Below are 27,746 nucleotides of genomic sequence, written 5' to 3'. Positions count from 1 at the left end.
CACGAATCACTGTCACGCTACCGCCTCACTGTTACGCAGGCGAACCACTGTCACACAAGTGAATACTGTCACACACGTGAATCGCTGTCACACACGTGAATCGCTGTCACATACGTGAATTACTGTCACGCTACCGCCTCGCTGCCACACACGTGAACCACTGTCACACACGTGAATCGCTGTCACACACGTGAACACTGTCACACACGTGAATCGCTGTCACACACGTGAACACTGTCACACTACCGCCTCACTGTCACACACGTGAACCACTGTCACACACGTGAACAACTGTCACACGATCGCACCAATGTCGTACACTACCGCCTCACTGTCACACTACCGCCTCGCTGTCACACAATCACCTCACTACTGTCACATTGTCGCAACTATGACAGCCAAGTTGTTATCTATTCAACCAAATTATGTTAGACTTATAATTTAATATTTAATCAAATTTTCTAAATAAGATATCTTATTTACTAGACTGGATGTCGAATTTACTCAATTAGATTTCTTATTCATTTAATCAGATATCCCATAAAGAAATTAGATGAGATACGTTATTAAATATTAAAGTTTATTTATTAATTTAAATTAATTTTCTATGTAAGATGAATACCCTAATAAATGTGATAATTCAGTGAATGAGGTATCTTATACAATGAATTAAATATTTCATTTGATTTGTTAAAGTAAAATACAACTTGCCTCGCCGAACGGAACAAGACATTAGAGACGATAGACAGAGAACATTGCAATGTGACTGTAAGGTTAAATTGTAAATACATACTGTGATTTCTTAAAATGTTGGTAGAGTTGTCAATATGTTCTCTCTCTAATGAAATTGTTCTACGCTGTGGATGATGATGATGATGATGATGATGATGATGATGATGATGATGATGATGATGATGATGATGACGACGACGACGACGACGACGACGATGATGATGATGATTCTCCTACAATATTGAATCTTATTTTCTGTACGTCATGTTGTATTTGTATCATGTTTGAGTTCTATTTATTGGCCGTAAGGGAAATAAAATAATTGAAAGTGAAATCACACAGCCGCACCACTGTCTCATGACTACTCACTTCATCGTGGCTGGATTACATACAATGTCTATGAACAGGGTTATTTTAAAAGTAGGTTTAACACATAGATGACAACTTGCTGCGTTAAAGGGTCACAGTTACAGCTGATGACTGTCTATTATAACGATATCAAGGGTAGATTTGAATGCTGCATTTTAACATGCCAGTAAAGTTGTGTGGCCAATGTTAGTTTTGATTACGCGTTTGTCAGTAGACGAGATGGCCGAAACGACAAAGATATTCTTCAATACGTTAACTTTAAATTATTGATGACAAACGTGTCGACAATATATTAATTAATTGCGGTGTTTTGTTCGTTGAAGTATAAAGTTTGTTATATCTCGCCCAGCATTTTTGAAAATCTATCCACTACATTAATGTTATTTTCACGAACACAAAAATAGCCAATAGCATTATTCTAATCTTTGTATGTTGTATTTATGTCCCCCATTATCTAATACTCTGACGAATACATAAAAGCTTCCGAGAGGGGTAGATTACTATAAATCGACATTGATTTAGCGATCTCTGTGAACACTAAGGTAGAAGTGCTATCTTTCCGATACGGTTGGTGTGTCTCCGGAACTATTAATCTGGTCCTCCCCTTTAGCGACCTGAAGGTGTGACAGGGTGACAAATTACTGTCATTTGTCTCAATCTAACTTTATAAGTAACTATCGCCTATCCGTGTCTCCCTAATCAACAGGGAAAACTTCAGCCCCATACACGCATGCGCGATAAAGCAGCCGTAACGGAAACTATTAGGGGTGTTTATTGGCTACATAACTTCCAAGGAAAGAAAAAGGTGGCGTTTGAGTGTAAATGTTGACTTAACCGATAAAGAATGAAAGGTTTGTCGAATGTGTGCTGCACTGCTCTGATACAATACCTAGAGTATCTTTGAACGTTAATGTACTGTGTGATAGTCAGCGTGCAGATTATACCGATAGTTCTAATTATGTGTTGATATTTTCAGCCTTTAATGTACATTATACTCTACAATGTTTAATTGTTCTGTCTAACCAAATCCGGATATTCTCGGCATTTTATGTTAACGTGTAGTTTTAATGTCTCGTAATTGGTGTTTAGATCTTTGGCTCTAGCCCCTATTAGACACGTTTATCAACACTTCAATGTGCAAATTTAGAACTAAAATTCCCAAGTCTTAACTGTTTATCGGGGCGGAGCGGGGGGCTCCAAAGTGTATTAAAAGAAGTCCAACAAACATCGCGCCCGTGTCGCTGGTGATCAGTAGACTATCGTTCCCTACTGTTATTTGTTACATAACTTAATTAATTAAAGAAATATCTCCCAATTTATAAAGAAATGATAACAATACTTAAGCTTGTAGCACTACCAGTAGGTGTGGTACAGTTGGCAGAATCATAAAAGTTGTACCACCAGGGGGCGTGGTATTTTTGGCATGACTGTCACTAGTATTTGTATGGTTCATATGTATCTATAAACTGACACTAGCGACATTGCACCCTTAATCCAGTATTATGTCTCAAATATTCGCTGTGTCAAAAGAAGTATATACCTGTTTAATTAAGTTCTGAATACAATATCTGAATATATGTGTGTGTGATATAAATACGATGTTATATAAATTGTGTACTGAACGTCATTGGCCTGGAAGCTAACCGATCCTGAACCAGACAGTGGTACAGAATGTGCTATGAAACCAAGAGATCTGCTGATAAGTGTCTGAGGTCCGCGCACCTGTTCCCGAACAAAATACATATTTCATTCCGCCAGTCCTCTTCGCGACTTGTCCATTACATCTGCAATTTCTACTTCATGCTAAATTTGCTCAGAATTTGGAACATCACCCGGCACTGATAGTAATTAAAGCTGTCCTGCGACGATGCCCTCCATCAATTTACGGCTGTGAAATACTCTAAGATTATTGTCATGTTGGAATAACGCGTAAATATTACGGCGATCGCCGTTTTCCCACAGATATATTATGATGGAGATAGCAGAAGAATCTGTTATCAATTTGCTGCCAATTCTCCGTGTGTCATGACTCCGCGCCGATCGACATGTGATAGCTCTCCGCGTCTCGGCTAATTCTATGATCGTAAACTAATACATATACACTATATCTCGGGGATTTACTCATTATCTTTGACTCGTTAAAATGTTTAGGTTTTATTAGATATGTTTTTTAAAGTGTCAGTGAGTGGTTTTTTGTAGAAAGTCATTCTTGCGTAACACCACGTGATATGTACCAGAGCATATACATATATAAATATTCACGCATTTCATTAGCAATCCTTAGTTTGATAAAGAATTTTAAAATTACATCAGTCAACGATACGAGATTATAATTGTATGTATGGTGTTGAGTGATTTCTGTGTGGTTTATTTTAACCACATTAACTATATGTGTGATTTTCTAGGATTGTTACAATTAGTCGATCCCAGTTCTTTTATAAGACACAATGATATGGACGGTTTGTTCGATATATTCTAACTCCAAGAGACGTTTCAATACTGATCTTATGATTTAGAAATTATGTCTTCGTGAAGGTACGTGGAGCAAAGTTTCCACTACGAGAAATAAACCTAAGGAAAAAACCCCTAATTTATGTAATTTATCGTATGCACTAAAATTTGCCAGTGACCTCCATGCTGACATTGACACAGTGGTGAACAATGCAGTAACATAATTACCATGTTACCAAGTGCTGGTGACAATAACAAACACCACTAATCACTTCCGAATCTAGTACGGTCGCTTTCCTCGCCACGCCTGTGTAGTCACACTCTCCGCACTGAGAGTGTGGCGAGACTCAAACAGCATACTCATCAAGACTTGTACTTACACTCTCCGCACTGAGAGTGTTAGGAAACTCAAACGGTGTCCTCATCACACCTTGTACTTCTACTCTCCGCACTGAGAGTGTGAGGACACTCAAACGGTGTCCTCACCACGCCTGTGTACTTACACTCTCCGCACTGAGAGTGTGAGGACACTCAAACGGTGTCCTCATCACGCCTGTGTACTTACACTCTCCGCACTGAGAGTGTGAGGACACTCAAACGGTGTTCTCATCACACCTTGTACTTCCACTCTCAGCACTGAGAGTGTGAGGACACTCAAACGGTGTCCTCACCACGCCTGTGTACTTACACTCTCCGCACTAAGAGTGTGAGGACACTCAAACGATGTCCTCATCACACCTTGTACTTCCACTCTCCGCACTAAGAGTGTGAGGACACTCAAACGGTGTCCTCACCACGCCTGTGTACTTACACTCTCCGCACTGAGAGTGTGGCGAGACTCAAACGATGTCCTCATCACACCTTGTACTTCCACTCTCCGCACTGAGAGTGTGGCGAGACTCAAACGATGTCCTCATCACACCTTGTACTTCTACTCTCCGCACTGAGAGTGTGAGGACACTCAAACGGTGTCCTCACCACGCCTGTGTACTTCCACTCTCCGCACTGAGAGTGTGAGGACACTCAAACGGTGTCCTCACCACGCCTGTGTACTTCCACTCTCCGCACTGAGAGTGTGAGGACACTCAAACGGTGTCCTCACCACGCCTGTGTACTTACACTCTCCGCACTGAAAGTGTGAGGACACTCAAACGGTGTCCTCGCCACGCCTGTGTACTTCTACTCTCCGCACTGAGAGTGTGAGGACACTCAAACGGCGTCCTCGCCACGCCTTTGTACTTACAGTCTCAGCACTGAGAGTATAGCGAAATTCAAACGGTGTCCTCACCACGCAGGTGTACTCACACTTTCCTCCACACACTGTTGCACGGAGAGTGTGACAGAACTCAAAGATTCGTCACCACACTGGTACAAGGATAATTTGATGGAACTCAGCCTGCTCACCACGCAGGTGCATAAAGAGTGTCGCGTAATTCATCAATGCTTTGTAACACCAGCAGTGCACAGAGAGTGCGGCGGAACCCGAAGTCATGTCAACACTATAGTGCATAGATAGTTTGGCGGTACTCTAGTCTCATCAACACCCTGGTATATAGAGAGTGTGGCAGAACTCACTGTCTCATCAACACACTGGTACATAGAGAGTGTGGCGGAACTCGCTGTCTCGTCAACACACTGGTACATAGAAGAGAGTGTGGCGGAACTCGCTGTCTCGTCAACACACTGGTACATAGAGAGTGTCGCGGAACTCGCTGTCTCGTCAACACACTGGTACATAAAGTAGTACCGTCATCTAACCGACAATCGATGACAAACTTTACTATATTTTCTATCTTACTTTCGTTTTCACCTTTCCGCCGTTTCGTTATAGTAAACCTTATTATACTTCAAGCTACCAGACTCCAATCTTACTGCATTGCGCCACCATATGCTCATGTTATTGTTTCTCTACTTCCGTTTACTGGACTTTCAACATCCTACCATAAACTAACACTATCACCATACGTTTTTTATCTGATTTACAATCTTGCCACCTTTGTCATACATTAGTGCTGCTCTGTGAACATTTCTCGCTTAATATCATATCCGCTCTCCAACTCTACCACTGCAATACTACTGTATCACTATTTATTCTCCTGACTTCCCTACTTTTTCCGGCGATCTTCTCAGTGCTCTACCACTCCGTCAATTAATCGGAGTACTCTTCTGCTTCTAATTACCATGTTCGATCATCCATTCCTGTGCATTAAGGAGCAATAATATTGTTTTTCTCTTCCTTTCATACCCCTTTGCCGCTTTCCATATCAACATTGTTTCTCCTCTATAATTCCGCGGTTGCTGTACTCTTACCTACATTACCCTTCTATCGGTTTTGGTTCTTTTTATTAGACATCTACTTCCGGTTATCATGCACTCGCCTCTCAAACCAAGCTTCCACAGGTTTATTTAAACCCTAACCTAATATCACCTCCCGCCCAGCCTTCCTTTGCAGCAGCAGCCATGAACATATTTTTTGATATCTACTTTACTGTCGGCTACTCATTCTCGCTCCCAGGTGAAAACAATGTACGAAGACACACGGCTTGGATGAATGGCATCCGAAAGAATTAGAAACAGAAGAGTCTTATAATCTATTACACTGCATCAATGCAGCCGCGGCTAGGACTCGTCACAGATGAATAGGCCCCAATTCTGAAACTTGGGAGATGACGGAGGAGAATCAAAATTGATTGAAATAAATGTCAAAATCTAAAACTGCGCTGTCCCTAGTTAGTGATAATGTACACTACACTATCACAAAAGGCCCAACTTTAGCTTCACGATCCTTATTTTTATGCTCATCTTTTACCCTCTCCGTTGGATCTCTCTGTTGTAGAGCATCTCGATTATGAAGCCGCTATATAGCGACCCAGCATATGATACACATAAAACGTACACAAACTACATGTTTACTGTACATATCGTCGATGGCTTAATAACCAGCCGGGTTCACTCGGTACAATATTGTAGATGAAACAGATTATTTCTTCTCGATGTACGTTTGTGAAAATACAACACAGACATCGGTCCAAACAAGCGTTACTCATACATGACTTTGAATTCGTACTTCGAATACTAATCACTTTCGTAAGAGATTTCATAACAATACAGTCTCTGTAATTATCGGCAGACTTTGTGTTTAATGGCATAAACAATTGAGGTATTTATAACAGGTCTGGAGTGGTAAGTATACTACTTATATAATAACCAGGGCACACACATCTGGCGAACTAACAGATGTAGACTGTTGAACAAGTGTCAACAGACTTCAAACAAAAACACAGACATGGCCCTTAAGGGTTTTGTTTGGTTCAAGTTTAAATAATTTGGTAGATCGCATGGAAATATCCACTTTAAAATCATGTAGTTAAAACTCACACCACTGGCAACAATTAGATCAGTCTGTCACACTGTGTAGAATACACAGCTGTGAACAGAAGCCGTAGATCATTAAACATCTGAGGATTCATTTTCTTCTCTTTTTTATTGAACCATGGAAACATTAAAGTTTACGTTTTTTACGAATAATACCTATAAGGAAAGCAGTCTTATTTGACGATACCTCGTTAAATAAATGTACTCACTACCACACTATATAAATGACCGTGTAAAACTTCGTAGTTATCTGGGGCATGTTTGTTGTGATGATGCTCGTTTAGAGTTGTGGGTCAAATTATAGGTCTGTGTTCACGGACAGCCCTTCAAATCGGTGATTTAAGTACATATTTGCAATAAACGTTCATGTTTACCAGCTTATTAGCATATCTTCCGTAAACACAGTCGGACAGGCGGAAGTACAATCACACCGTACATTAACAGCATTTCTAACAACCAATGATAGCAAATGGTCATTTTGGTAGAATAAATTGTTGAACAAAGTTGTCTTTACTTGAAATAATTTTTTTTTATTTGATTATCAACGGAATTTATGTGGAGTAATTTTGAAGCATATTCTGTCCCAGTTTTTCTTCAGTTCACCATACTGTGTAATCTGCTGGGTTTTTTATTTTTTTGTTTTGTTTATCTGTTGGTTACCATAGTGACTGACCCAAACAGATTTCTTCTTGATTGCCATGGAAACTGCCCCAAACCAAACACTGTCCTAAACGGATTTTCTATTAATAGGTCAAACGATTTAATTGTTTGTTAAAACTGCTTTATTTATTGAAACGATACTGTATTTTGAGTGGTACACATTTTAGTTTCTTTAACTCCGGCGACATTCTCACGTTTAAAATAAAGCCGCTTGGTGTGTCTTTTCTTTCGAATGCCGTTGTCTTGTTTATTCCGTCCGCTGTTCCTTAATGGAACCAGAGACATATATAACACACATATATATACGTCTCCGATGGAAGACTGTTTTTGCTATTGATCGATATCTCAGTATTGTTGACTATAAATTGATTCCGAAAAAGTTACGATGTGTTTGTAAACCTGAATGTGAAAAAATATTATTTCTGTCAATGTCTGATTTGTTGGATTATGTTAATTAATCAATAAAAAGAATGATAATAATGTAAACATATTGAAAGATAATGACAAATATTTAGAAATTTACGTTTATGGAAATTGAAATTAACAAACTTCTGAAAGACAGAACAATTTTCACTTACGTAACATCGTTTTGATCATCGGAAAAGTTAATGTTGGTTTACGAAAATCTCTGTCACTTTATAAGAACAGTTAATTCATAAACATCCGTTTGACGATAAGAAAACTTTCAATTTACAAAACATCCTTCTAAACATCAAGGTTGTTAATCTACGAAAAATCCTTCTTCGCCAGGTTTACAGTGTTTTCTTGTTTTTTCCCACTAAGAAGTTGACGATCTGGCCACCCTGGTCTACATGTCGTTGCTTTCTTTCGAATGCAATATTGTTTAAACCATTCAATTAACCGTCTAAATATATTCCGGATTCGTAACTTTGCCACACGACTGAATGATGAAATTATCTCTTCTTACCAATCAGGGATACAATAACAAACTTCGAACGCATATATTACATTTCATTTTCTTAATTCTATAAATCAATTGAGTTTCTAAAATTTTCACGTTCATATTTTGAAAGCGATGTTGTTTTGTACCAATGAGATCAAGCTTGATAAATCGTTATGGTTTCAGGTCGGATATCGTCGTGAGGGTAATAATTATATAGATTTAGGCATGCAAACAGTCTCGTTATATATAAATAATGATAATACCTTATGTATATGTATTTCGTAGTTGTAGATATTGATATCAACAGTGAGATTAATTATCTTGTCCTATAGAAACAAGTGAAGGATTCTGGGCCATTTTGACATTTTATTTATTAATTCATTAGACTCCGTCTTATTGTGTTACTGGTTTGAGCATAAACTCAAAAAGCGTACTCTTAAATAAAAACCGAATGTCAAGAGGGCATACGATGTCTTGTGCTACCGTTCAAAGACATACATATAATTTAATTTAAGCATTATAATCTAATAACATATTGTTATATTTTCAGCATTTCAAGTGATTTTTTCTCTTACACTTTCCTACACCGCGACATTGGCTAATCAAATGTGACGTTACAAAATGACGTCGATGTTTTATATACACTTCTGTTTACTTTTGTATGCGTTATGGGTTGATGTTTGTTTCATACAATATTAAGTTATATCCCGTTAACAGCTCTGTCGCTTGTAATGGACGATTCTTCGGGCTTTTAAAGACAATGATACTCATTGTGGAGAATGATGAAATAATTGAGTTCAAGTTGTTTCACTCAAAATTTTCCTTTGACTATGTTGCGATGGTCTTATTATATGTAAGTAATCCTTGTTATGTGACAATGAAAAAAAACGTTTATTTTTAGTAATCTGATGTTTTATTTATCACTTTTTAAACTTGTCAAACCAAGATAAACATGCAACGTGAAGATAGTTTTGCACTCGGCATAATTTTCGACGTCTTCCGCTGATCGGCTACAGCAATATATTTTTAAGCATCTTACCGATTCCAGATTCTTCCGGTTACCAACTCGTCTTTTTCAAGTCTTTTTCAAGTCCTTTTCAGTATCACAAAACCATCAACAGCATATGTCTATTGATATGATGACGTCACTACACATTCGTTTCGCGGAAGTTTGCTAGGGTGTACAGGGCACACCTGTTCCATTACATCACATGTTGAGTAGGGTAGGGTGTGAGGAGGTAGTGACTAGGGTGCGAAACGGTGTTTTAGTGCAAGAAATCTCCTAGACGTAATATCGAGTGTGATTTTTAATTATTTTTCAATCCTTGTTATTTTTTATTTAGTTATTTTTTCATTTCCTTGAGAGATATCCATTTTGCATTGGTCTTTTTATCCAATACGTAAAAATACGTTAGAGTATAAAAACAAATGTCAATTCATTATTATAACTTTGGCAACCCCAGGCCTTCGCACCGTATCCCCCGTCCTACTACAGGGCAATGTCATTGTCTTCAGTACCAGGTGACGATACATACATAGTACGAATGCCATGTCAAATCCTGAAAGTATAATGATGGACTGGTGTCCATCATATACATCTAAAATTTAATACAATTCTATACAAGTAGTAAACCAAACGTCTGCCAGTGATGCGAACCACTTTCGGTTAGAATTCTGGAATGTAACGTATTTATATGAAACATGACAAAAGATGATTACTGGAGTTTATCAGAACGTGTATGGCTATTACATACCTAGTTTATTGTTGGATGTTACTTGTTAGCTTTCAACTCTTTTGGAGAATGTTCAACAATTTTGAGTGATAACAAACAGAAACGATGTAGATGCGATGGAAGTATGTGAGTATTGGCTGATAAGGCAGATTGTTGTTGCTACAAGGAGAAATAATTAGCAGGCAGGCAAATCGACCTGAATGGGAAGCCGATTAATCATAGCGCCATCACAACAAACATGACAGTAATTCAGGGATCATTATAAGCATTACCGATGGCTTTTCCACTCGTGGGTTCATCAATGGTCTACCCTCTCTCCGGGGGGTACCACCTAAGCTACATCCAACCATTGTGGGGTGTGTCGGAATCCATTCACTTTTACCGCCAATTACTTCACGTGTTTCCGGATTACGTAACCGTCGTGACGTGCCATACAGGGAACTATTTCCTGACATGCGCCGAATATGGGGTTGACGTGTCGTCGTTTTTGTAATATATGACAACATTTTTTGTGTTTGTTTATAAACCAACGGAGTTAGATCGTACAGTGCTGACTACCGGTAAATGGCGAGCAGTAGGTGATGGATGGCGCTGGTATCATATGTCTAATATTTTAAATTACATTAACTTCCAGAGTCTGGAACATATATGTAAGAATGTTATAACCTACAGCTTACAGGTTATGTAACCGTCATTTCGTGTCACGGAATGTTTGTGTCATATCCTCACTTGTGCAATCGATTAATTGGCGCGTACACGTTTGACATGCACGTGCTTAATCAGATAATTTATGTGTAGATATAATTATAGCCGTGGAATATTACACAATTTAAAAACACATTTCACACTGTAGCACTTATCATTAGGAGCAGTTTCGATTTATCAACATGTCACATGGAGCCTCCCTCTACACGTGTTCCCACCCAGAACCCCACGGCGATTTAACAGCCTCATTATGGCAGGGACGAATAATAGACCATGGTTACATAACATTAATTCTTCTTTCATTTTTAGGACACTTACGAGCCCATCACTGTAGTTCTTTCAAAAGTATATTAGAAATACAAACATCAAAGTCAAAATACAATCAAACTTTATTTTTGACTACAAAAAGATGTTTACAGACTGTCGTATGCTTTGAGTAATCGATAAGTTCAGTGCACCTCTAAGACATTTAAATTTAAAACCAGTGGATTGGAAATCTGATACGATTTATACTTTTGATAATAATGCTAAAAAATATCAAAAGTTCAAATAGGAGACATAAACTTCAAAGGTAACAAATCCTAGATTTTAGTCAAATTTGTTTGAAGTATTCACTAACATAACTTGTTAAGTCACGATCATCCTAGTCACTGAAACATGCGGTTACCTACATGTGTACAGACCGTGGCCTCCGTAGACATCAAGTTTCCGAGTTCTATGGTCGCTATAATTTAATTGATATGCTTACATATCTTAAGTTTCAATATGCTGAAAATAGCTGATCATAACCCCTGTAATTGTCCAGTGATACAGATGCTGTCCTGGACTATTCAGACTGATATTAAAATGTTATATGTACGTGAATGGTCGTGTGGCACAGTGCCTCCTCGTGTCAATCTTAATTAATTAAGTCGTGAGAATGCACAAGCATGTCTTGTGCCCGCCGTCTAGGTATCTGGCGGACACAAGAATTTGAAGACCATTAGCATCTTAGGTACATCCAGATAAAAGAATGGTATTTTAAAGATGTCCTCAATCCGTGTCTGCACATGTCAAGTGGCAGTGCCACTCTATCTGTATCGGGGTGCGGTCCTATTTATGGTAGGACAGAACCTGTGAGTAAACATCGCTTTTCACAAGATTTTGAATGACCACAACAAACGAGTATACTATGACCGCAAGCTGTGCGCTCTGTTATAGACACGTCTATAGCAGTACACATCAGTAGCCATAATTCTCCCATTAAAATGTCATATTTTAATATCCCTACTTTACTGAAACACGTTCTTCGATATAAAAAAAATTGACAGATAATTGTTTTTCAATAAATGACCATTTAATTGGTGCGCAAAGCTAAGCTTGATTGTGAATAACCTCCCCGAAAATGTCTGAATGTCAAGCTGTACAAAAATATCAAAAATGGGAATAAATAAAACTGTCAATCAGACTGGAAGGATTGTTAAAACGTCTTTATTATCCTGAGTGTACTATCACACTGTCATTCCCCATTGGCACTCTCCGCTCTAAGTAACTCCGGAATGTCTTCGTGGAAAGAATGAGCTGTCCGGGAATAAATACTGTTTTGTGTCGTTTTGCAGATCCGGAGTTGTTAATATAGGAAGTTTAACGGAAGTGTTGACGAGTTTGTGTTGAAATAGTAAAGCGTGTTCATAAGTCGTGATGCAAGCAATAAAATCTCCCGATAAACTAAGCACTTATTTAACCAAGAATCATACTTCTGTCGGATTATGATCAGCCGGTAAATTACGCTAATATCAGTTGTAGTGTTTATATTGTTTTTGTCTTCTGGGCGTGGTCAACGAAGACAAGACTTTTATATTAATATTCTTAAACGATATCCGTTAGGAATGGGGTTACAACAGAGTCAGATCGTTAAGCTGGGTGAGTGAACACTCCTAATGTTCCAGAATTAATTATTGTACAACATCACAGCGAAATTCATTCAGTCCTGAAAAAATAGCAAACATGAATGAAATGAATAGGAAAGGCATACATACAATATATAATTTATACATTTCCTATTACCATGTAGTTAATGACAGCTGCTGGACCCGCGGGAATTCCATGCACTATGTGGCCTTGTTATTTCCTAGTATGACGCAGGGAATATCCTCAAATGTGACCTATTGGAGTGTGTTGTCTATTTGGCTCGGGAAATCCCCACTCTTTGTAAAACCATACTACATCGCGAAAATATAAACACATAGGGTCAACCGGTGCATCATTTTAGACGCAATAGTACAACTGAATATCGTGTTGGTCACTGTAACCTGTCCTTTATTCTGATCCGACCTAGTACCGACATTTGTTGTCGGCTTGTAAACTACAAGCTTGTTAAAGTAAAATATCCGAACATTTCATTCACGATTCTGATACCATCTATCCATAATTATTACTTAATTATTTAAGTCTCGTGCGGGGCCCTGAGGGCCTAGTCACTGTACCAAGGAGGGGTGTTTGATCGTTCACCGCAACCCGTGCAGCATCACACCATTCAAAGGGAGCGGTCTTTTATCATGAACTCGTACAGAGGTCAGTCCATGCTCTTTTAGCGTACTCGTAGCATGCGACACATTACGCGGAGGCGACGAACGGGAGTTTAGGTATATTTTAAACAAAAATTGAGTGGTAACCAAATAAACAAGTGGTTTATCGTGTTTTCCTGTGTAAGATGCAATCATGAACTGTACTTGACAAGGCCGGAGAGACTTGCCCACTCTTTCAATACGTCAGGACTTTGATACACATCGGTAAAGCGATATCAACAGGGGAGTAACTTGTCACTAACAACGTCTCGCGTAACTACACGCGCGCAATAGTATTAGATGTTGTTTCATGTGTCGGCTTTGAACGTGCATTTAATGTCTCGTTGTGCCGACGATAGAGCCGTACTATTATAGCGTCATAAGTGCATCAGTTATAGAAAACATGAATCTTCTTTCGAACTCGTCACCTTGTCTCTGTGTCTTGGTGTACACATGTCAGCAACTGGGACGCGCGCGTTACGCGTCACGTTCCGTTCACTGCGGACGTGAACAGTAAAGTTAAATAAACTGCAGTCGTTACATATTGCCTGGACTATGAACAGGACTAGTTGCTCTGGAAACGGCATTGGCCGATTGGCGAGCACTGCCCTTTAATCCACCCGAATAGTGATAGCTTCTGAATGTACGTATTCTTCTGTAATAGATGAAGCGATAGTTGCATCTGACGGTAGAACCCATGAAAAAATGCTCAACCTATAATCACGTATTCATGTGTCTCCTCTGGGTACATCACCGGTGGTACATCATCCGGGTACCTCACCAGGAATAGGAGTAGCACGGTCAGGCCTGGAACCTCAGCGAATTACTTTCATTATTTATTAGAACGAAAGAAACCGTATCTTTGATCTACATTCACTTTTATCAACATGATAGAATATATGTTTTATATCAAAAGCTGTAGAGTGGTGGTATTGTAATTTTCAGTGAAAATAGATAATAGTTCTACTTTTACATCAAACGGACATGCATCTTGACATTGCAGGCTCTGGTGGTCAGAAGAGATAGTGTTCCCACGATTTGCCGTAAAGAGGGGTCATTATTTACGACGCTATCCAGTGCAGAACAAAGGCATGAATACAAATAAGAGACTGTTCTGTAACTTCACAAGCTTTCCAACCTGAAAGAAGTTCGAGAGATATACGTGTTGTAAAAACGAACAAACGAAAGCCAAAAGAACAAGCATGATACAGAAAGTGTGAGTTATAGGTGCTCTGTGTCTGCCAGTGCTTGCTGGCGGCCATTTTGCGGTTAAATCATTATGTAAGAAAAGACAAAATTGCAGAATACTTATGTCTTCGATGGTATATCTGAGAGTCGTTGGCGCCAATTTCATCGAGCTCTCGTCTGCCCTGGAAGACTCTCACCGTAACAGTAATGAAATAATCTGTTTCTAATCCACAGGAACTTGGAGTGTCTATCGCCTTTACGACAGCTATCGGACCTATGCAAGGATTATGTTATGTTGTCGTGTGCCAGATTACTACGCTCCTAACAAAATATTGCTCTTGTTTGGCAGATGATAATGTCCCTCTCAGCATGTTTATTAGATGTCGTTGAGGTATTGACACGTCTGCGCTTGAGTGTACCTAGCGTTTACGACAGAACATACCTCCAAAAGTAGGATTATGTTCTTCACTAACGTGCCAGATTATACAAGAGTCTCGACAAAATACCCAGACAGAAATTCTTACCTTGCACGACTTTAAATAACTCTCCTTAAAATTAGAGGTAATCTTGTGTCAATTAGCATGTACTGGCGGATACAGATGTATGTATCCCGAAATCATTTAGCCTCTAGAGAACCAGTGTGAAGATGTACGTGAGAAGTAACATAGTGTCTACTAAGACATAAACACACAACAGTGGCAAATCTTAGAGACAAGTCGACAAAGATAATTATCACAAGAAAACCAAGACAGTGGTTAACGAAAACGAGAAAAAAATACTGTCGGCCTTTCTTTTCCAAGTGGTCGCATGACTCCCAGACTGAGGCAGACAGATGGGAAGGCAATGTTACCCCACAAATCATTGGTCATGATGTTGTAAAACGAATCTTAAAGGGAATATTGTTTCACCCGACACTTCAGGTGTGGAATGTTTTTTCTCTATCAGTAATAAATCCCCGGTCGTCACACCTGTCCAGGTACTCAGATAACAGATATCGCTGACCAGAGGTCAGTGATGGTCATTCCATTTGGCCAGGACTATGATCATTATTCAGGTTAATGACAAAGGATTTATGGACGCACGAGAATGAATAAATCGGGGTACGGTTATTGAGAAGGAGCATTTTGGCTTTGGTCGTGACTTTTATCACGTGACTAAGATAGTCTCTCATTCACTGTTGTTCTGCAATAATAATTGCATTTTCATATATTTATATATATTTATAAATTTGAACCAAATCACATACTTTCCCTTTTTTGTAGCATTTTATGAAGTACTTTTCATTGAAGATCCTCTTCAGAATAATGAGCCTCAACATTAACAAGTTAAACAGAATGGTGGTATTGATATACGATTTATTTACTGCTGAGAGAGATAAGTTGATACCGAGAGAAAATTTGTGTCGAGTTTCTGACGGACGGGTCACTACCATACTCGCATCTGTAATAGCTAACTATGTTTGATTTGAAAATAAAGTTGTGTTTTTAGGTCACTGCATGTGCCGCTCGGTAATTCGTGACTCAGTTTGATATCTAGCTATCACGAGTTTATATTCACGCCAGGGGCAAATCATATCTGCACCGCCAAAGCCATACATTTTAGTAATGATCCCTCAAATCGTTTAAGCTCATTTAAAACAACTGCTGTATCACAAGTGTCTGTATTACAGGGAGACAGACTCCTAACTTAACACTAAACTCTATATGAAGAATTTCATAATGTATACTGATAAGATAACTGTCACTTAACCAAAAAGATATGATTCACCTTACAGTGTTAAAACCGTAAAATATACTCATAAATCTCAAAATACCCGACATTGTATTGATGAAAAATTGATGAAATAAAAAGTATCTGACAATGTATTGATGAAATAAAGATTATATCAATTACATCAAAATGTGTTGGCGATGACCTCTTTAAACGTTTAACTATTGACAGTGCTTTCTCTGAATATCTATTACGTTGGCAGTTGTTAAGAATAACCATTTTTGACAGTTATTCCTCTACATTGTCAACATTTGCTTCTATGCAACTCGTGTTGATGACAATGACTTCTAACATGAGACTTGGAAACGTCACAAAATTTGAAGAACAAGTAAGACAGATTATGTTGATAAACATTTTGCTTCTACAAACACCTATATGGATATCTACATTGTTGGTAATTACTTCTATGGATATCTACATTGTTGGTCACTGTTTCTATGGACATCTACATTGTTGGTCATTTCTTCTATGGACATCTACATTGGTTTCCTTGATGAAAATATCGACATTTTTAAACCCATTCTTTCTGTGGATATCAACAATCAATGTTGCCATTAGCTTCTATAAATATCTTCCTTGTTGCCCATCGCTCCTATAACTGGCCATTGCTTTAATAAAATATGTATGTTAGTTGTTTTACAACCAAAAGTACTTGTGAACGTGATTTGAGGAATACATTAGGCATATATAACTAATCAATCTATAGACATGATTAGTAACACCAACAGAATTCGAGCAGCTTTCATCGTTGTCTTGCCTTGAATAAAGTTTAATGCTAACATATGTCACATATAATTCAGTGTGATACAATAGACAAAATATTGTAACATGTTATCAATCTCAACGTAAATCCTTATTTACATGTTATGAACCCGTTCAGCGAACCAAACCATGGACGTGTTACCACTGCGCCACCCGACGACCACTTACATGCATCACACGTATCCATTTTAGAAAATTTTAAAAAGTTTTAAAAAATAGTTTGGACAATTATTTTGCACTTTTACTCCTGAATATATTTCAAGCGCTTTCAAGTAGTCATGTTTTTAAATCAATAATTTGTTCTGTGGGTATGTGTCTAATTATACTGATGATAACATACCACAAATGAATTGCGGAGATGTAGATGGAGACCGGTTGAGTGAGAGATATATAGGATGGGAGGGTGCCAGGTCTACCTTGCTTTTGGTTTAGCTCTTGGTAACACTGGAATCCGATTCACCCATTACCAGTCTTCGTGGCGTGAGAAAAGCACGATCTTCATCAGCATGCACGTGCATTTCACGTACTATAATCTTGATCTTGTGATGTATTGTTGGTTTGATAACAATACATAATATCGCACGTGCTTGTAGTTGTCAGATTTTCTATTTCTGTTGTGTAGGTCAAATCTCGTCACCAAAGAAGAAATGTTTCCCATTTGATCGTGTATGAACTATAACCGTTTCTGTTTGGTATATTATTAATGCGACGGACACATGCGTGAAGCTGACAAGTACGTAACCGAAAATCGGTGGGAACTTTCCCTGGCTTTTCCCGCTGCATTCCTAGGCCTTGATCCAGTAGACGTTTGCTAATCAAAACCCCTTGTTGATCACGTCATCACATGGACCTATAGTTATCATTGTAAGAGGAATTACACATTTATCTGAGGTAAACACGAACAATAAGGACTAGGTCTATGTACGTTTTGTCATCATGTGATCACTTTTATCTAGATACGTTACAAACTAAGGACGATCGCAGGTCAATCTACGGTGACCTGGATAGGTGACAGCAATGCAGGAGGGTGGGGCGGAAGTCATACATGATGGGTAGATACATTGTGGATACGTTACGGGGATGTTACTCGGGTACGACCATCGGGCCTTCCAGAACAAGTAGACACACTAGGTGACAACTCGGATACTGTTCCCCTGTATATAGTGGTACTGGGAAGATACGTGTATAAGAGATAACTCGGACACGTATTTCGAAGACATGTAAAGAACATACTGGCTGCAGGCACATCAGGTACATCAAAGCAGACAAGTAGCTTGCATGCATCGGGTAGATACTGTGTATTCTGATCTTCCAGGGTTACTTTCTCTCCTTCACTGGTGCAAAGATAACACTGACAGCCGACGGGCCCGAGAATGATATTATGGAGACAACTCGCTTGCAGGCATATCAAGTACATAAAGGGTAGACAACCCCTGCGAGCATCGAGGACATAAAGGGTAGACAAACCCCTAGTGGGTACATCGAGGACATAAAGGGTAGACAACATCCTGTGGGCGCATAGAGGACATAAAGGGTAGACAAACCCCTAGTGGGTACATCGAGAACATAAAGGGTAGACAACATCCTGTGGGCACATCGAGGACATAAAGGGAGGACAAATCCTGCGAGCATTGAGGACATAAAGGGTAGACAAACCCCTAGTGGGTACATCGAGAACATAAAGGGTAGACTACATCCTGTGGGCACATCGACGACATAAGGTAGACAGCCTCCTGCGGGCACATCGAGTATATGAAGGGAAAAGAAATTGCCTGCAGGCACACTGAGTACATAAGGGGGAGACATCAAATGTAAACTAGAGAATTGATACAATTCGTTCAATTTAAGTTAATTGATTGCATATAATGGTTCAACAATATCAACGAATACGAGAGAAGATTTCCAATTTGAATCGAGCACCTTGTATCATATATTATGAAAACCTCGCCTTTATTGAATTTTAATCATCTTAAATGCTGGTTTTAATTACGAATGAAGGTCGGGAAGAATATAGCGTTTGCCAAAATGTTACATTTGATAGAACGATACACCATGTGCGATATCTTTTGTCCAAGACCTCGAATTGAATGTCATCCTGAATTAAACACGGGTACATCACGAAACGGAAAAACTTCAAACACGCCGGCAATTATCAAGAGTTTTTATCGTGCAGATTTTAGAGGCAAAGTTATATGCTTCTCATTGCATTTTGTTTGAAGGTTTTCTGTATTTGATACAAGTGCAATCACACAGATCGTATTACCATATTTTCTGGTCTTATTGTTTCAGGAAGACCTGTATTTACATTGGAAACACTAATTTGAATTTTATTATAAAATCATTTGACAAAAAGTGTCCTAGAATAGACAATGAGGTCGAAATCAGTTTTATTTTATGCCAAACATTCAACCACAATCGTCTTCATCTTAAATGCAAACGAATGAAAATACACAGGAGAGCTCCACACGAATCAGAGACGGTCATTGTGCGATGCACATGGCCTTTAAGTGTTTATTTTTTCTACGACTTTTTTGTTATAGGTTATGATTATGTTTTTTTAGTAAATTAAACGGGAAGTCGTTTGATATAAAACCTGCCTGAACAGTTAATAACTTTATCTGTTCAAACTTTCATGCACATGAGAACAACCAAACGTAATTCATTACGACATCGCGCAGATACTTGTGGTCTTTCATCAGATATACGTCATAAATATAGATATGAAACCAATCCGGGTGGCAGACAAATAGAAATATACCCCGTCTGGTAACAGTATATTGTTTATATTTCCGTTCTCAAATATCTATCAAAAAATCAAAACGGACCAAAACTAGAAACAAGCCGTTGAAATTTCCCGCTCCACAAAATACTGACGCCAGCAAGTCCAAATCCGAGACAGCAGTAATAATACGTCATCGTGTCATCATATATAGTATGGAAAATTATAAACACAAATTTGACTTGATTATTGTTTTAAAAGTGTAAACGCTAACAAGTTTTCGATAATAGTATTATTTTATAATGTATTTTCTCGTTCATTTGAAATCAAATTGCGCAGCGACATTTTATTAAAAAGTGACCCTGTTCTCAGTGTATACAATGTATCTAGTGTTTCTTTGGTAATTATTTACGTTTTCGTGTCTTAGATAGGATTGATTTGATTCTCAGATTAGAAAAATCACGGAAATTATAGATGGAAGCAAATCCTCTCAGTAAGTGACGACATTTTGTTAATAACAGATTCTACATTTGTCAGATCAACGTATAAACTTCGTAGCAAAGTTGACAAACTTGATGATCAAGTATGTTTTGGCGATGATGATAATTTTGTGGCAAAATTACATGTTTGACAATAAATTTGTACAGTTATAAATTGATAGCTTTGTAAAGTTACTTACTGTTTGTGAAGATCTTACTAAATTTATATACAGAGGACAAATCAAAATAAAAAGGAGTTTGTCTTCTACTAAATTCTGGTTACGATGAAAGCAAATCCATGTGTCCATTTGAATATTTCGACATCTACCCTCTATATGCAGCTGATGAGAATCTAGGTATGAGTCGAAGATCTGGAATTTTGATAAATTGTGCTGCAAACAGTCTAACAAGAATTTGTACAAATAACATTTTGACGAATTTTCAACATACTCCTTCCGTAATTAAATAAAATTATCGATTTTTTTTATCGAAATTTAAAAAAAAAAAAACATGTATAAATACTTTTTTGTGATCTACTATATGATTTAACCAAACGTTCCTGAAATCGGTTGATAGCAAAACGTTTTTAACCTGGCACCGCCAGTCACAGTTTCTGTGACAACATTCAATCATGTCATTGTACACTGATTCCAATATAGAATTATTAGTTTTAATTAATTTCAACCAGTATCTAAGTATTCGGCACTTCCGGGTAATATGCGGAGAGAAACGGGCCAGTTCAGAATATAGCATAAAAGAGTGTGTGTACTCTTTTTAACATTAAAGATTTTTTTGTAAAAATCGGTATGTACTTTTTCTATCTGATCAGCTGCAGTTAAAAACAGATGAAACATAGACATCAAAACACTCAGCTTAGGGCCAAGATTTAAAGCTAGATTATTAGAAACTTTCAAAATATTAAACATACATTTACGTCCTTGGTCAACAATAGTAAGCTGAGTTTTTACTGATTAAGTTCAATGTAATACCAAGGTAATGTTATTTATCAAATATTAGCCCTGTCGTTAAAGAGCAGCAAGAATGTAGGATTATCTGTCTGAAACATATAAAATCATAAGTTATCAGTCGAATGAAGAACTGGCTTTGAATATTTTGCTACAAGCTGTACAATTTAATACGAATTTCAGCTTGTATCCCTACACTCCACAAACTATAAGCCGTACATATATGCCAATTTTTAAAACCAAAATTTACATGTCATTGCATTAACCCAGAGTACTTTCTGTATGTATCGGTGATTCTATATGAAGATTTCTTTGTACACAACAGATGACTTGAGTTATAATCTTACTAATTGTTTTAATATAAACACACATATTTAGTACCTTCCAATTTCACGGCAGCTGACACGTTATGTCAAATGATTCTATAATCAAGTTTCTCATCTGGTGTTTCAGATGTAAATGTAAGGCTTCCTGAAACAATGAGATCGTGATTTGATCAATTATGTCATACCAGATACGTAAAAACAACGACTTTTTTACATCCTGTCATCAATATGTTTGGTTTTACGCATCGCCTATAGCTATATCCGGTGTACCGATGATAGACGGTGCTAACGGGAATACACACGTGTTTTTTATGTTAGCTGTTTGTATAGACGTGTTTTAATTTATCATCGTTTATTGATATGTAAGGTGATATTCTAATCTCTCTAATGAAAGTCACTGGGGTTATTTCTCAAGCCGTTGTGCGTGTGTGTATAACAAGCTATGTATGTTTATACAATGTAATGTAATTATTTTATTCAGCATCGAAGTGTTTTCCGGCATCGTATGCAGCCTGGATGGTTTCAAATGTGACATGTAAAAACGTCTCTTTCTTGCTGTTCGTAAGATGACTCGTGTATTTTAAAACCCATACAAAATTCTAGCAAATCTAAAATTAGTTTATGTTCCTGGTTCTGATAGTAATCTGATAACTACCGACTCATTTTATCGTGTTTACTTTGTGGCCCGACAGACCACATGACAATATCACCCATGTCCTTTAGAGCAGAGAGACCAGCCCTTATTTTCTAAAATACTAGCTTATCTCTCCTTCATTTAAAGTAGTGGGTGCAAAAAGGTCAAACCCACACCATCGTGATGAGTCCGGTTTGATTCAGTAATTAAGCAGTAGCTGGTATCTGATGGGGGACAGTTTTCTTTCCCGTGGTTTATCGTGATCCCGAGATATCAAACCTTAAACTTCTTTACTCAGTTTTCATTACAGGCTGTGTGTAGACAGCGATGTACAGTCTTCTTTACTCACAGGGCTGTTGTATGTGGGGCGTGGTGCCCAAACCTGTACCTACACGTCTAACAATAACTGTGACTTCATTTACTTCCCGAAGAAATGAGGAAAAAGAAACTGATGATTAACGAATTTCCCTGACACAATATGTTACATAAATAGATGATGACTGAGGTGTTTCCTTGACCTTTGTGCATGAACCCCGACCTTTGACCTCCACAGAATCACGCGAGTGTCTGCGGTTTTGAGGTAATGTGAAGTGCGTCTCGCTGTCGGTGCCGGAAAAAAACGCATATTTTTTTCGCTCCAGAAAGCTCGTTTTCTTCAAAGAGTCCTGTATGATCTTTACGGAAAGTATTATTGATAACACTTCCAAATAGAAGTTTCCCATTCGGACTCGTGCTGGTTCGGAAACACCGATGGCGTCGCGGCACATGCATGAATAATATTTTTAACAGTTGGCATGCCTTTCTACATTGTATCTCTTTCCCACGATAGCGTGCAGCAAGAACTTGTAACAATGATGAGCGCTCCAAGTGGCAACCTAAATACTTCTGTTGTTTGTCTTGTAATTATCACTAATGAAGTTAATTAAAAAATTATGAGTTGATAACCATTTGAAAAAATAACTTACATTTCCATGAGAAAGATAACACCTTCATTATATGTATTACACTTGAGAAAGAACAAATATGCGTGTGTTGGGTATGACACAGGTGATACATTTCTTATTGATTCAAGCTGATTTAAAACACAGAATGGACTTGCAATTACGAAAATACTATATAATTGCTTTATTTTTGGAACCGTCTGAGCATTTTCCACTTGAGATGTAATTACATTCTTTCATTCACTCCTAAACAAGCAACACTTGTTATGAAAGTGCAAAATGGAGTGATCATTAGGAAGGAAGTCAGGATAATGCTGCAAAGCAGTAAAACTTTCCCGAAATGACCAACTTGCATGTGAAAAATACATCCGTTTTCCCACCTGGTCATGGTCTGATGTACTCTTGTAATGCTGGTGATGCTGCACAGATAACTTCATATATCATAATCGTGGTCACCTGCACCCTTCTCCCATCTGGACTCCCGTGATGTCTCGGCTGGTAATTAATGAAGTCATTTTTACGCGCCAAATAACAGAAACAGTATGGTAAACGAGAAATTCTAATTTAATGACATCCTTTGGTCCTGTGATCACTTTAATGACCGATACTAATTAGTATCGCAGTGGCTACTGTTTTCTGAGATAAAGTGGACGTCCACAATTAAACACCTGTCACTAGTGAGGAAGGCGACCTGCGACAATGTTTCAGATTTGGTCATCAAACATTAGTGTGACAGACCGTGAGGATCGATAACCCATGGATCTAAATGGTCAAAAATACCTATTAGTAGCTTGTGTTCAGAAACATCACCTGTATCAGATTCCACTCCCAACTGTGATAATGGTACGAAATTGTTCGGTCAAAACACATGTCACCACTACTGCATCTAAACGGGCTGGGTTCCTGACCAGTAAATATCAATGAAGGTAGATAATCCTGTCACCAGGTATGGCGTTTACAGGTTTTCAGGTGTTGATATATACAAACTTATATCGGTTATACAGTGTTATATATCGCATTGTAAAACATTGAAGAAACCATACAATGTACAGGATGTGTAGGGCAGAACAATACATTAACAATTAAGGATTTTAAAATTCTTGTTGAAGCTGAAACAGGATGAAAACTGTATGTTAAAATCATGTTATGATGAGTGTTTTAATCTAAACGATGTCTGGATTGCTAATATCAAAGAGGAATTATCTAGACTTGGGTTGGAATATATGTTTGACAACAATTTACCTGTTAATATTGCTTTTAAACTTATAGAACAAAGATTTTTTGACAATTGCAGACAGAATACGTTAGCAAATATATCAAGGTCACTTAAGGGTTTTTTGTATCAGCACCTTGTTGGTAATTTTTGTCTCCGATTTTATTTATGTTAATCTATAGAAACAAAGTACAAACGTCTTATTACTTGTTTCAGATTGTCGTCACATAATTCAAATATTGAAGTCGGTAGACGGAATAATGTTTTTCGTCATAATAGATCATGCACTCGTTGTACCTCTGGTGATATAGAGGACGAATTATCCAAAATCTGAGACGTAAATATATCAAACAATTTTATCACAGAAGTCCAAATGTTGTAAGTTAACGATATTACTGAGCACCAATAATGTAAAAGAATTATGTAATTTAGGGAAACATTTATATTTTGCCTCAAGGAAACGCATACAATTTAGAGATTGATAGAACTAATTGTACACTACAGTATCATTGTAAGCTTACTCTCCATTTAACCTAATTTGTATAACATTCTTTCATATTTGTACCGCACTGTGTAATTATGTGTTTGTTATTTAACCTATGAGTCGAACAAATAAATGAAATATATAAATCAGTGTTTGGGACAGCACATGACAAAACCTTAGATTGTACCGGACTGTACCGGGCTAAACCATACATTGTAGCGGACAGTATATGGCTAACCTCGGGAAAGACCATACATTGTACAGGATAGTATATGTCAAAACCATACATTGTACAGGACAGCACAAGGCAAAACCGTATATTGTACAAGAAAGTATATAACAAAACCATGCATTGTACAGGGCAGTATGTTACAAAACCATACATTGTACAGGACAGTATATGACAAAACCATACATTGTACAGGACAGTATATGACAAACCCATACATTGTACAGGACAACACATGACAAAACAATGCATTGTACAGGACAGTATATGACAAAACCATACATTGTACAGGACAACACATGACAAAACCACACCTTGTACGGGACAGTGTAGGACTAAATCATATACATGTATTGTTCAGGACATTTCTAAACTTTTTTAAATGAAAGCAAATATAATGGTGAACGGAAGTTCTATACTTTGTATAAGGCGAACAATATTGCACACAATGTTCAGGGCAGAGGAAGATTCCGACAATATAGACTTCCAGCAACGAAACACGTGCATGTGCACAAGATAATGGGCATGGCCGTTGTCTTTCGGTGTTGGTTTGACTTGTGTCAGGTCCCACGTTTGTGGTTAACCTCTGACAGTCGTGTTTCTGGAACTCATAACTTACATACTCGTACTTTTAAACCGATTCCCTTGTTTACTTATACACATAAATATCAATCATGCCAACTTACATACAGTTAAAGCATTGTTTGTGTTTTGTTCATTCCTGCCATTATTACCGTGGGTACCATCTGCATGTGTTTTATAATTGCTACAGATCTGAGTATTCAGATAACGTTCTACATGTACTACGGGAAATTCTGAAAATATTACCAGGGGAATGAACTCTACGACAAATAACGAATTCCTATGATATCAGTTCTGGATTATACTTAACAGCGGATAGAATATATTTATTACCTGTGGATCCCTACAGGACGAATCAGAGGTGCTGACTAGCTAACATGTCCAGCTAATGTACGGACCAGCTAGCTAGTCCGTCAGAGTTTACGGATTAGCTAGCTATTACCGGTAGAGATAAGGATTAGCTAACTAGTCCGACAGAGTTTACGGATCAGCTAGCTAGTGCCGGTAGAGGTACGGATTAGCTAGCTCGTGCCGTTAGAGATACCGATTAGCTAGTTATTCCGGTAGATTTACGGATTAGCTAGCTAGTCTGGCAGAGTTACGGATTAGCTGGCTAGTGCCGGTAGAGGTACGGATTAGCTAGCTCGTGCTGTTAGAGATACCGATTAGCTAGCTATTCCGGTAGATTTACGGATTAGCTAGCTAGTCCGGCAGAGTTACGGATTAGATGGCTACTGCCGGTAGAGATAAGGATTAGCTAGCTAGTCCGGCAGAGTTATGGAGTACTGATTTGCTTGCTTCTTCAGTCAATCACATGGTTTGTTACCCAAATGTACATTACATTCCATACTTCTCTCTCTTTGTCATTATACTGGGTAGATGGCATATTTATATATCATCAATTGGGTAACCGCGATTGTTCAATCAAACACACAATAATAATATGATCCGGAATTGTTTTGTCAGTATAAGTTGAATTCTAAGTGTGCGAATGCCAACAAGATAGTATCCGTAAATGCTCTCTATTCTATACTGTTAGGAGTTAGCGTCATTGATGCCTGTTATATAGATAAAATGTTGTGTATGATTAATTTAATTTATGTACAACTCCATGCATGTTCAGCATGGAAAGTTTAGCGTTTACGTATTCAACTTCAGAAAACGATAAAAAAAAATAAAACGATCCGTAAGGATTGGATGATGAAGACGTAAATAATCTAAGACTATTTCCGTTTTTGAAGTCTTCGACGGTGGCCATGTCAGCTGTAATTAAAGAACCACAAATCACTCTGTCGTGCTTTCTCGAGGATCTTTGTTTTACGAGCTGATAGGTACCTTACCACACACATACAGTTTATTCCGGTGTCAAAAATAAAAAAAAGTTATTTGTACGACAAATGGCAGTTGTTCTTCGGAACCCCTTTACCATTTCCATGTCGCTGTAGTGCTGTAATGAACAGATGTGTCTGTCATTCGGAAGCATTAGAAGACACTTAACTGACCAGATATTTTTTTCATAAAGATGGCTTATTATTTTTACACTCGGTTGTTGAAAAAATAAGAAGTAGGTTACGGAAATACTGGCTTGCATTTTCCATTATTCTTACACTCGGTTATTGTTGAAAATAAAAGAAATAGTTTATGGTAACACTGACTTTTATTTGCCTTCATTTTTCTTAAAGAGTTTGCGCGTCTCCGAAGATTTCACCTACTATCATTACCCTACAAACTGTTGTATCACGGCTACAGTAAAAAGTGCAATGGCAACTGTATCTGCTCCTGTCACTGGAGGTTGAAGAGTTGTCCATTGGGCCTAATTGGGTTATACGTGTAGGAGCGATAGCAATTATCGTAGTAACCCTGAGCAATGTTTCGTGATAATATTACTTGAATGTATCATAATAGTTATTTTATATCTGTCAATAACTTGTTAAATAGTACTTTATTGATATGTCACAGTGCTTTTAATTGTTTCTATG

This window comes from Ylistrum balloti, unplaced genomic scaffold (genome assembly GCF_031769215.1).
Source record: "Ylistrum balloti isolate Yb309-2 unplaced genomic scaffold, AGI_CSIRO_Ybal_v1 Utg371130, whole genome shotgun sequence".
NCBI classification, from domain to species: Eukaryota; Metazoa; Mollusca; class Bivalvia; order Pectinida; family Pectinidae; genus Ylistrum; species Ylistrum balloti.
Note: the sequence above shows the minus strand (reverse complement) of the source record.